Source organism: Nannospalax galili, unplaced genomic scaffold (assembly GCF_000622305.1).
Source record: "Nannospalax galili isolate Female #2095 unplaced genomic scaffold, S.galili_v1.0 scaffold271, whole genome shotgun sequence".
Classification (NCBI taxonomy): Eukaryota; Metazoa; Chordata; class Mammalia; order Rodentia; family Spalacidae; genus Nannospalax; species Nannospalax galili.
In genome coordinates this window covers 5,727,074-5,739,358 of record NW_008331789.1, presented here as the reverse complement: position 1 = coordinate 5,739,358, position 12,285 = coordinate 5,727,074, and positions in this window count along the sequence as shown.

The following is a 12,285-nucleotide window of genomic DNA, read 5'->3' as shown; positions in this document are numbered from 1 at the left end:
ATCACAAAATAAAATGAACATGCAAATAAAATTCCTCATCTAACAATTAGAATGGCACAGATAAAATTCCAATCTGAATTAAATAATCGACATTGCAATAGTAAGAATACCTGTTTATCACAGGCTCACTGTATGATGTCCACCTTTTTCTTCTTATCTCTGTCATCAGCACCAAAATTTCAAACACATAAGCTCTCTGTGACCAGAGATCGGTGATGTATGCCCAGAGCCAGGGTCCACATTCCTCTTCTCTGTGGTCAGTGCCAGCTCCCTTCCTGGTTACTTCTTAGTCCCTGAAAACAAGGGGCTTTCTAGCTTGGCTTCAAATTATGAAGATCTTTAGCAGTTAAACTTCATTGAATTCCCTGGTAGCATTTGTGTGATGACAAAGTCTCTTTCCTCTTTGTTATATGATACAACTCACCTCTGAGCATCTTATGTACTACATGGACCTATCAGGTTATTTTTCTGTGTCCTAAATCTATAACAGAACAGACACATTCTACATTTCTGTGTCATTCTCCCTCCTTTGCACACACACACACACACACACACACACACACACACACAGAGCGAGACTCACAAGTCTTTGCTTAATCTTATAAGAAATAGAGATGACACATGGCCTAGGTGAGTGTCTGGAACCTTGCATGAATGTTTACACTGTATACCCCAGCTTTCTCTACTTCCCCAGAGACACACTTTATTACTGGAATATGAATAACTGACTACCTAAGCATTGAGTAGGGGAAGCCAAAATGGAGATTCAGGGAAAGTTCAAAATGGAAGTCTATCAGACAGCAGAAAACAGTCACAAGAAAAGTCATATTGTTTCCTTGCAAAGAGTGCTGAGGGCATGGAGAGTAAATTGGCCAATGTTGACAGATCAATGACAGTGGCATCTGCTGGGAACAGGTGATGGCTCACAGTACCCACTGAGATGTTCCTGGAATTAGGTGAGACATACATATTCCCCCAACTGTCCCCCGTCACAGCTTCCACTTTCAATTTCCCTGCACTTTATCTACTTCCCATCCCCTCTTAAAAGTCATATTGTTTCCTTGCAAAGAGTGCTGAGGGCATGGAGAGTAAATTGGCCAATGTTGACAGATCAATGACAGTGGCATCTGCTGGGAACAGGTGATGGCTCACAGTACCCACTGAGATGTTCCTGGAATTAGGTGAGACATACATATTCCCCCAACTGTCCCCCATCACAGCTTCCACTTCCAATTTCCCTGCACTTTATCTACTTCCCATCCCATCTCCATGAATGTGAGACTAGGATGTTCCACAAAACATGAAAATAAGAGGCTACTCTGGGGTGTTGGCTTTGACATGGAGGTCCTACTTTGCTTCTGCTAATTCAGTCTTTCTCTGAACTCAGAGTTCCTCACATTATGAACATAAAGCAGGAAAGAAGAGATGGGAACACACAGCATGGAAGGCCTGTCTATGCAATACATATTTCTGAGAGCAAAAGAAATACCACAAATTATGATAGTTTCTGAAGCTAGTTGACTTAAAACCAAAGATGATCCCTGGCTAGTATTTTCCATCCACTCTGCACAAGGCTGTGGGCCTTAAACTTCAGCAAATTGTCATGCTCTTGACAAATGCCTAAAACATTACAACGGAAGATTGGAATTCTCTTTGCTCTTGACGTTCTGGAAATTAGCTTTTCAATGGGACCACTTCTGATGACTACATTTAGTTTGTGAATTCTGGGCTCATGATTCTAATATGGTAACTGTGGAAAACGTGCCCTGTCTATTGAGATATTTGGAAAGATGTGATGTACACCAAAATATATGCTCAACTTTAAATCAATGTTTGTGTGGATGTGTTTAATGTGCTTTTCTTCAGTGCCATACTAGATCGCTCCTAATGCACCATCTTATGTGTCCAGGACAGCTTGTCAGAGTGTTGTGCCAAACCTATAATCATCCTACCACACTTGTCCACTTCTGATGGCCATCATGATGCTTTCATCCTGCTTTGCACAGATGTCCTACCTGATGATCATTGATTTATCCTACCTGGCTCTGGGGAGTGGGAAATAGTACCAAGCTTCTCGCCCATGCAATGTACAGAATTGGCTCTATATCTTCTGGTCTTTGCCTCTTGCCCAGCATAAAAATTTACATCATGTTAAGTAGTAGAGGTGATAAACATTACCATTGAAATCTACCCCATGACTTTATAGCCATACGCAAGTGCCAAGGATCCGAGTGCAACCGGCCATGACTAGTAATAATTAGATACAGATTAGAGACACATGGGCCAACATCTAAGCATTATTAGCAAAAACAATGAGTCTTTCTGTAAGAAACAGCAGTATATTTTAAAATGCAATGGAGACCTTTTTTAAAGGTTAAAAACTCGTTCAATTTTATGTCTTACAGGGTTTATACTGAGTTCAATATTGTAGCTCTGTATTAATTCAACTGTGAACCTAAAAATTTTATAGCCACTTTTGAAAGAGATGTATCTTTGCTCTGGAAATTATTGTTGAGTGTGTTAAAGCTGTAATGAAATGCTTCTTCTAAAAAATAAAAAAAAAAGATATTAAAAAACCCCTCAATCATCAAGCATCATTGTTGGGAGATTGTACCTACTGAGAGGCTCTTAAGTCACAAGAAACTTAGAGAGTAGACCACTTCCTGATCTTCTGTAATGTGAGGTAATACATCCCATCTTTTCAGAGGATGAAGCATTCAGTGTTATTGTAAAGAGAAGGTCAGGCTCTCTCTAGACATCAAACCTGTGTGTGCTGGATCTTGGACTTCTAGGCCTCTAGAAACTGAGAAATAAATTTCTGCTCATTATGAATTCCTTATCTCAGGCACTCTGTAAATTCAGAATTCAGATAGTTAAGATAGACACTACATTCATTTACTTCATTCATTCGTCTGCGGGGGAAGGGGGTGAGCTGCTGCAAAGTATCCATGGTTGTACGTTTGAACAGCAGAGTTTTCTTTTCTAATAGTTCTACAGTCTAAAACTATTAGATGTTCGAGTTCAAGGTGGGGTGTTGGCAGGGCTGGTTACTTCTACGTTTTCTTTCCTAGGTAGCCACATTCTGCAACTTCCTTCTGTGTCCAAATACCCTCTTCTGTTAAAGAAACCAGATATATTGGATTAAGCTCCATCATAATGAGATTATTTTAATCTAAACACCTCTTTTAAGGCTCTGCCAGAAAATACAGGCATATACTGAGGTACCAGGATTTAAGAAATCAAAATCTTACTTTGTGGGGAACATTCTTCAGTCTATAACATTAATACTACATTCCTTTGTCCTTCAGTTCCTACCCTGAAAGAATATGAAATGACTTTACAATAACATTTCAACAAGAATTGAGACTGAAAATGAGAGAGATAAAAGAAACAGTGTTTTCAGATGATTCTGGTATCTAGCTCCCTGCTGCATTCTAAAGTAATTCCAAATAGGTTCAGTTCTTTGATCTTGACTGTGCTCAGATTTAAGTACATAAAATAATGCAAGACTCCTGTCCATATGACTATGTATAGTCTCCGCAGGCACCATGAAGAGGTCTTTATGGGAAAACTCTAGAAGCCGGCAGTCACTGTTCTTCAATATTTTATTCTCCAATAGGTAGATACTAATATAAACCCACAAGATCAGAAGAAAGGGAGTATGGCCTTCTCAGATTAATCTAGTATTCTCCAGTTTTTGTTTCTTGACTCAGCACCTAATCCCAGAATAATGGAGAAGATGGATATTCATCTCCTTAATGAAAATTGCATCCATTCTAATGCGTCTTATACTTTGGACCCAATGACACCATGACAGCAAAACTTATCGGATAATTATAACAAATATTTAATTAAAATAAATTGTCAATGTGAAATATGTTTCTAAATTATTTTGCACTCAATTCTTATATTTTACATTATTTTTACAGGAAATTGTTTGCTTCTTTCTTGTCTGTGTTTTGCATATAAATTCCCTGAGATTACTTCCTGTCCCTGGCTGTGTTTTCAGCCATATTGGTTAATTTTTATTTCATTTTCAATTACTCTTGTTCCTGAGGGCTGGTTATCATCTCCTGGTTTAGATTTGCTTCTCTGTTAACATTGAAAAAAAAAAAAAAACACTGACCCAAACCAAGCTCACTTACAGCTTACAGTCCATCATCAAGGGAAGTCATAGCAGGAACTCAAGGCAGGAACTTGGGAACAAAAACAGACGCAGAGACCATGGAGGGATACCGCTTATCTACGTACACCCCTGGCTTCTCAGCTATTCCTGTTACACATCCCAGGCTCATTTGCCCAGGGATGACAACACCCAAAGTTGGCTGTTCCCCAATACCAACAATCAAGAAAATGCTCCAGAAATTTCCTCCGATGGAGGACGTTCCTCAGCTGAGGTTCCTTTTTACTTTGAGTTGACAAAAACGAACCAGCATACCCATATCTTCATAATAGCTTTGTTTCCCTCATCACTCTTTGTCTCTCTTTTCTTAATCTACTCTCATTCACATTTTAAATGTATTCTTAGTACATTGGCAGTTTATTTTTGTCCTTTGATATGTGATATTCATTGTTTGAGTTTTTCCTTATACAGAGATATTATTTTGAGTTGATTCTGGTCTCTGACTCTTTGCTATTTTCCAGAATAATTGTGATAATGTTTAAGTGCTCTGCTCCCATTCATCAATATTATTATTTTCATTTCAATTTCAGAATCTGCTCATAAGCTTCAAGCCACTTTTGGTTTTTTTTCCTGGTGATAAGATCACAGTCTAATGAGAAATAAATTATAAACAGACAGTGAGGTTCAAGGATAGGAAACATGGAATCAACCTCCAATTCACTTCAAGGTGCCTCTTCAGTCTCTGGCCAGAGAGATCTGTTGCACCCATCATGGTGAGTGCAGATGTGCTTGGTGTGCTTCCCATCCTATTGACTCATCTGATTGCAGCTCTAACCAGAGACAACCTGATCTGGTGTTTTCTGCTTCTCACATTATGTAAAATGTGAGAAAACCTCATTGCCAAATTTGGATTTTCTTTTTTTTTTTCTTTTTTTTTTTTTTTTTCCGTATGTGCACCAGCCATGACGGAGGTTGAAGAGGGCACTGGATCCCTTGGAACTGGAGTTACGGACAGTTGTTAGCTGCTATGTGGGTATTGGGATTTGAACCTGGGTCTCTGCAAGAGAAGCCAGTGCTCTTAACCACTGAATCATCCTTCCAGTCCTGGTATCTTGATTTTTTTTTTTTTTTTTTTTTTTTTTTTTTTTTTTTATCAGATATCATTACACAGGGCCACAGGAAGATTAGTCTTTTTAACTTCTCATGTGTGTTTACATGTGTGCCAGGAACTTCAATCTTATTTACCCTACTATTCTCCCTCATCCACCTTACCCCTCCTGCTGGTCCTAAATATTACCACCCCCACTTTCAAGTCGTTGTTTGGGGGTTATCCTAGAAACCACATGAGAAGAAACATACAGTATTTGTCTTTCTGAGACTAGTTTATTTTTCTGAACATAGCAATCTCCAGAGCTACTAATTTTCCTACAGATGACATACTTTCAACATTCTTTATGGTTAATATATATGTCATATTTTCTTTTACCATCAATGGATACCAATGCTGATTCCATAATTTGGCTTCCTGTGAATAGCCTTTAGACTGGTGCCCAGAACATAGTAAGTTCTCAGGAAACATGTGTTGAGTAAATGAATGAAAATCATGTGTGTATCCCTTACTGACATCTTCATGATCTCAGCTTTGCAGTGATGGATGAATACAATGCACAGGAGAAATTATAAACTAGTTGATGTAAAATTACACACAAAATAAAAATTATTTTGATCAAAAAAGTAACTTCATTTCCAAAGCTCAAGTTCTACTAAAAAATTGTTTATAATGACCACAAGGATAAAACTTCTAATTCTATGACAATCTGGCTATTTTAGCCTCAGTTTCCCTCCTCTAAAAAGGGGTGTCTAAAAGTCCCATTTCCTTTTTTTCTTCAAGGAAAAGAATAATTGTCATCTAGTTCTACAAAAGTTAAAGAAAATAGTTTCAGCATAAGTATTCAGCACATATATTTTTTAAAACAACTACCCACCTGCATGTAGTTAATGTAGGTGTTAATGATTGGAGGAAATGTAATAAGTGGTAACTCAGCACCATGGAACTCTGCATCAGAGTCCTAAGTTACTGGCCATGTGTGTCCATAGCAATGTGACTGGGCCTTGAATATTGGAAGCTGAGAGAAAACCAAAAAAGGAAATTATGTTGAATAGTATTCTTTAATGCAACTGAAATATGTATCATACAAACACATGCTATGAAAGAACTCATGCACATACAAGGATAGAAATTTAAAAAAAAACACAACAACTCTGGAATTGTTGTTTGGGGATGAGGGAGGAATAAGAATGGGGAACGAGGATGAACTATTATTAATAAATAGAGGGAGCTCTTACAGGAACCTGTGAGGAATATGACATACCTCACCTGGTACAACATAAGATTAAAAAGCGAGTGAATTGGTAAAACTTGAGAAGATATGATAATAAAAACCTCACTGGATCAGGAACCATAGACAACAGATATGTGTTATGAAGGAGAACAAAGAACAAAAGTATCCCCAAATGCTGCACTTAGATTGGTATATGTGATGGTTTGAATGAAAATATCCCCCATAGGCTCTCAGTGCTTGGACATTTTGTCCCCAGATGATGGCGCTGTTTTGGGCTGTTTTAGAAGGTGTGGCTATCCTGGAGGAAGCACGTCACTGGGGGCAGGCTTAGAGAGTTCTTATGCCTTGCCAGATCTCCAGTGGTCTCTTACTTCCTGTGCCTGTGTGATGATGTGAGAGCTTAGCTTCTGCTGCTCCTGCTCCAGCCACCTCCAGCCACCATGCCTCCCTGCCATGACGGACTGTAATTCCCCTGGAACCATGAGCTCAAATCAACTCTTCCTTCTACAAATTGCTTTGGTCAGTGTTTCTATCGCAGCGACAGAAAGTGACTGATACCGTCATTGGTACCAGAGCGTGAACTGTTGGCTGTGAGGAACCTGACCATGTGGGGTTTTGGAAAAATGTGGAAGACTTTGGAAGTTTGGGCTAGAAAAGTGGTTGACTGCTGTAAGCAGAGCTTAACAGGCTGTTCTAGTAAACACCTGGAAGAAAGTAGTGTTGAGAACAATGTAGTGCCAGAGGGAAATAAGGACTTAAGCAGCACTTGGGATATTTTGGCAAAGAGTCTGGCTGGAATCTGCCCTTGACCTAAAAGCTTGCCTGACACTAAGTTGAAAAGCAATGGACTAATTTCTCTGACAGAAGAAATTTCAAGAGAGCCTAAAGTTGAAATGTTGGTGTGGCTTTTAATGGTGAATATATGCAGATCTACAGTGAAAGAGAGCAAATGGGGCAGAAAGAAATACAGTTTGGATTGAAAAAGAGCACTAGGAAGATAAATGTTGGAGCCTTGGCATGTGCAGGAGAGGATCCCTTTGATAAGGAGATTAAAGTGATTAGAGAGGGGCCTAGAGAGTCAAACTTAAACAGTGGAGAGAAGGCCTCCAGGGCAAGACCACACCCAGTTAAGCCTCCAACTTATGAAAGGAAAATGCTGCAGGGGCTACTGAAGAGAAAAGCTGAACTTGTAGTCAAACTTGGCAGTGTTGCTCACCTGGTGCTGGCTTTAGAGGCATGAAAGATGGAAGAATGAAGGGGTCATCAATTCTTCCTCCAAGGTTTCAGAGAGCCTAGGAGGCCAAGCAGCATGAAGCAGGGGTTCCCCTGCCTAGAGAAGGCCCTGATAGGCCATTGCATGAGGCTGTGAAGGTGAAGCCTGGTTGGCAACTAAGACCCCAAGAAGTTCGTGATGGCCAAGCAGCATGAAGCAGGGTTGCCCCTGCCTAGAGAAGGCCCTGATAGCCCATTGCCTGAGGCTGTGAAGGTGAAGCCTGGTTGGCAACTAAGACCCCAAGAAGTTCATGGTGCCAGAGCTATGAGGCATCTGCCATGAAGACCTGCACACACGGAGTGGTACCAGCACAAGAGAGAGATGTGTGTTGCATGCAGCAAAGCTAGAGATGCTGAATCATCTAAGCCCTTTGGAATTAAAGTCCCAGAAGTCGGATGTGGAGCTACTGGATTTTATGTTTGCCCTGCTGGTTTTCAGTTTTGTTTTGGTGCAGTATTTCCTTACTATGCCTCCATTCCTCCCTTTTGGAATGGAAATGTGTATTTTGTTCTACTGTATGTTGGGAGTATGTAATTTGTCTTTTGGTTTTATAGAGGCTTATAGTTAAGATATTTACCTGGGTCCACTTTGGACTGTGGACATTTGAACAGTATTGAGACTGATAATGACTATGGGGACTTTAAAAGTTGGACTAAATGCATTTTACGTTTTATATGGTCATGAGCCTATGGGGGCCAGGGGGTGGAATGTGATGGTTTGAATGAAAATGTCCCCCATAGGCTCCAAGTGTTTGGACATTTGTCCCTAGATGGTGGCGCTATTTTGGGAGGTTTTAGAAGGTGTGGCTATCCTGGAGGAAGCATGTCATTGGGGGTGGGCTTAGAGAGTTCTTAAGCCTTGCCAGATCTCCAGTCACTCTCTTGCTTCCTGTGCCTGTGTGATGATGTGAGAGCTTAGCTTCTGCTGCTCCTGGTCCAGCCACCTCCAGCCACCATGCCTCCCTACCATGACAGACTGTAATTCCCCTGGAACTGTAAGCTCAACTAAACTCTTCCTTCTATAAATTGCTTTGGTCAGTGTTTCTATCATAGCAACAGAAAAGTGACTAATACAGTATGGAACTCAGCTATTACGTTCTTTCCGTTCTCAAGTGAGATAATAAGGTTTTAATCAGATCCTCAATGTTTAGAAACAAAAGATTAAAAGCTTTATGGGAAAAGATACACACAGGTCACATCTGTCAACTATGGGAGTACGTTTTGGGAACTCATGTTTTTGAGGCTGCTGAGGCAAGATGGTTGCCTTGACAAAGAGAAGTAACAAGAAATGGGGAATCCAGAGATCCAAGTACAGAAAGTGAATTCATAACAGCAAGTTAATGGGGTATTTTTTCCAACATTTCTATTCCCAGAGGCAGACAGGAAGTAAGACTTTTATTCTCAAGTTTCTGTAATATTGATACAAAAACCCTATTTAATTTGAAATGCTATTTTTAATTATTTTGATATTCATCTGTGCCTTTATTCTTTTGTCTTTAGTATTTACTTTTAACCTAAGCTGAGATCTCATCCTTCTCACCTTTCAGGCTGTGTCTGCATTGATTTGGGAAATATGTAGTTTGCATTTGTTACCTCATTCATGTTACCTATTCCCTTTAGTCTGCATTCCCATCCTACACCAGACAGAACTTTCATGTGTAATATTCTTTCTCTCTTCATTTGTAACTCTCAGGGTTCATAGCACGGTAAGGTTGATGACTGCTTTACTTATTCCTCTGGTAGAGTGCATAGCACCTTCTAGTGCTTATGAAAGCTACCAGGTAGAGATTAAGCTTCAGGATCAGTACCAGCTTGTTATCTCCATGTTTGTTCTGGAACTCACATATGTAGTGCATTCAGCAAGAGGGCATTACTGTAAAGTTCTGGTGAGTAAGCAAGTGTAATAGCAATAGCCCATATTGTTTGAGGGTCTATGGGATGGCCCTCCATAAGAGGTAGTATATTTCTGGAATGGCGGTTATTATTGACTAGTATGTGATATCTGGTAGGGGCATTGCTCTCTTGATATACGATAACTTTTAAAGTTCTTTGAATATTGTATATGTATATTTTTAAGAAGCTCTGGAGTAGTAGGTTTTCATGAGTTTTTCTTTTCTTTCTTTCTTTCCTTCCTTCCTTCCTTTCTTTCTTTTCTTTCATATTTCTGTCTGTCTTTGTGGGACAGGGTCTCACTATGTAGTCTCAACTAGCCTGGAACTCACTATGTAGACCATCCCAGCCTGGCCTCTGTCTTACAGTGATCTAGTCCTCTGCCTCCCCAGTGTTGGGATTAAAGGTGTGTACCACCCCACCCAGATCATATGACTTTTTCAAAAGGCTCCTAGTGTTAGTTATCCCTACCCATAATCCCTCCTGCACTCTGTCCTCCCATTCTCCACCACACTGAACCTTTCTAATCCCGTTATTCCCCTCTCCCATGTGTATCAGTGCATTCTGTCTCCCCTTGCATGACTCCCCTCCCCCAGCCCATATCACTTAACTAGTTTCCTAACTTCTATGGGCATTCTAAATGAAACACACATATCTAAAGTTTCAAAAATAGTATCCAAATATGAGAGAAAACAGGAAACATTTGTCTTTCTGGGTCTGGGTTACTTAAATCAGGATAACTATGTCCAAATCAATTCTTTTGCCATGAATTTCATAATTTTATTTTTCTTAGCAACTGAGTATTACATTGTGTAAATGTGTTATGTTTTCATTATCCATTCATCCATTGATAAATTTCTGCATTGTTTCTTCTTCCTGCCTATTGTGAATAGAGTAGTGATGAAGACAGATGAGCAGGCACTTCTGTTGTAGGACACAGGATTGGTGGATGCCCAAGAGCAGCACAGATGGGTCATGAGGTATACCTCCTTCTATCTTTTTGATGAACCTCCACACTGATTTCCGTAATGGCTGCACCAGCTTGCACTCCTATCAGCGTGAGTACGTGTTTCCCTTTCTCCAGATCCTCATCAGTATTTATTATCTTTTGTTTTTTGAATCTTAGTCATTCTGCTTGGGAGAAGATGAAATTTCAAAATTATTTTAACACTCATTTCCATGGTGGCTAAAGATGTTGAACATTTTTACACATTTCACAACCATCTGTGTTTCATCTTTTGAGAGCTGTTTAGTTCCTTTCCCCAGTTTTTGGTTGACTTGCTTGTTTCCTGTTCTGTAGTTATTTGTATATTATAGATGCTAACCTTCTAGATGCATAACTGGTAATTATTCCCACTGTCTAAGAAATAATTTTACTTTATGTGATGAGTATTTTGCTTGCATGTAAGTGTACCATGCACATCCAGTTCCCATGGAGGCCAGAAGAGGATGTCAGATCCCTTGAAACTCTCCTAACAAACTGTTGCTAGCTGCCGAGGTGGTGTCAAGAACTGAACCCAGATCCTCTGGGGAAAATGCCCAGCTCTCTTAACCACACTTGTTTCCATTCTTTAGGCTGCCTCTACGTTTGGATGATGGCTTTTGTTCTTCAGAAGCTGTTTTAGTTTCATGGAGTTCTTAATGCCTAAACTACTAGAGTTCTGTTCAGAAACTCTTTTCCTATGTATTCAAGTGTATTCCTGTGTATTCAAGTTCAAGTGTAGTCTATCATTTTCCTCAACCAGATTCTGGATATCAGGTCTTATGCTGAAGTCCTTGATCCATTTGGAGTTGAGTTTTGTCCATTTTGAGAGATAATGATATAGTTTCACTCTTGTACATGTAGCTATCCAGTCTGACCAGCACCATTGACCAAATATGGTATATTGTCTCCAATATGTGCTTTTGGCCATGTTGTCAAAAGTCAGGTGGTTTTAAGTGTATAAACTTAAATGTGAGCCCTCAATTCTATTCCATTGATCAATGTATCTGTTTTTATGCCAGTACCATGCTGTTTTAATTATTATAAATCTGTAGCATAATTTGAAGCCAGAGATGATGATATCTCCAGCTTTTCTACTATCGTTCAGGATTATTTTGGCTATCCTCATTTATGTGTCTGTGTGTGTGTGGGGGGGGTGTCTATATGAAATTTGAGATTTTTTCAATTTCTGTGATGAATCATTGGGAATTTTAGTGGGGATTGTGTTGACTATGTAGATTAATTTATGTAGGATGGGCATTACACATTATTAATCTTACTGATTCATGAGCATGGAAGGTCTTTCCACCTTCTGGCATCTTCAATTTTCTTATTCAGTATCTTCAAATGTTTATTATACAAGTCTGTTGCATTCTTGGTCAGGTTTATTTCAAGTCATTCTTTTAAGTTATTATGAATGGAATAATTTCCCTGATTTCTCTCTCAATACAGTTGTTGACATAGGAGGGCTATTGTCTTTCTTTGTGTTATTTTCCTGCCCTGCTACTTTGGCATTTGTGGTGGATTATTTAGGGTCTTTTATGTATACAATCAAGTCATCTACAAATAAGTATAGCTTGACTTCTTCCTTTCAAGCTTGCATCCCCTTAATCTCCTTCCCTTATCATAGTGCTCCACCTAAAACAATACACATGATATTGAACAGGAATGGAGAA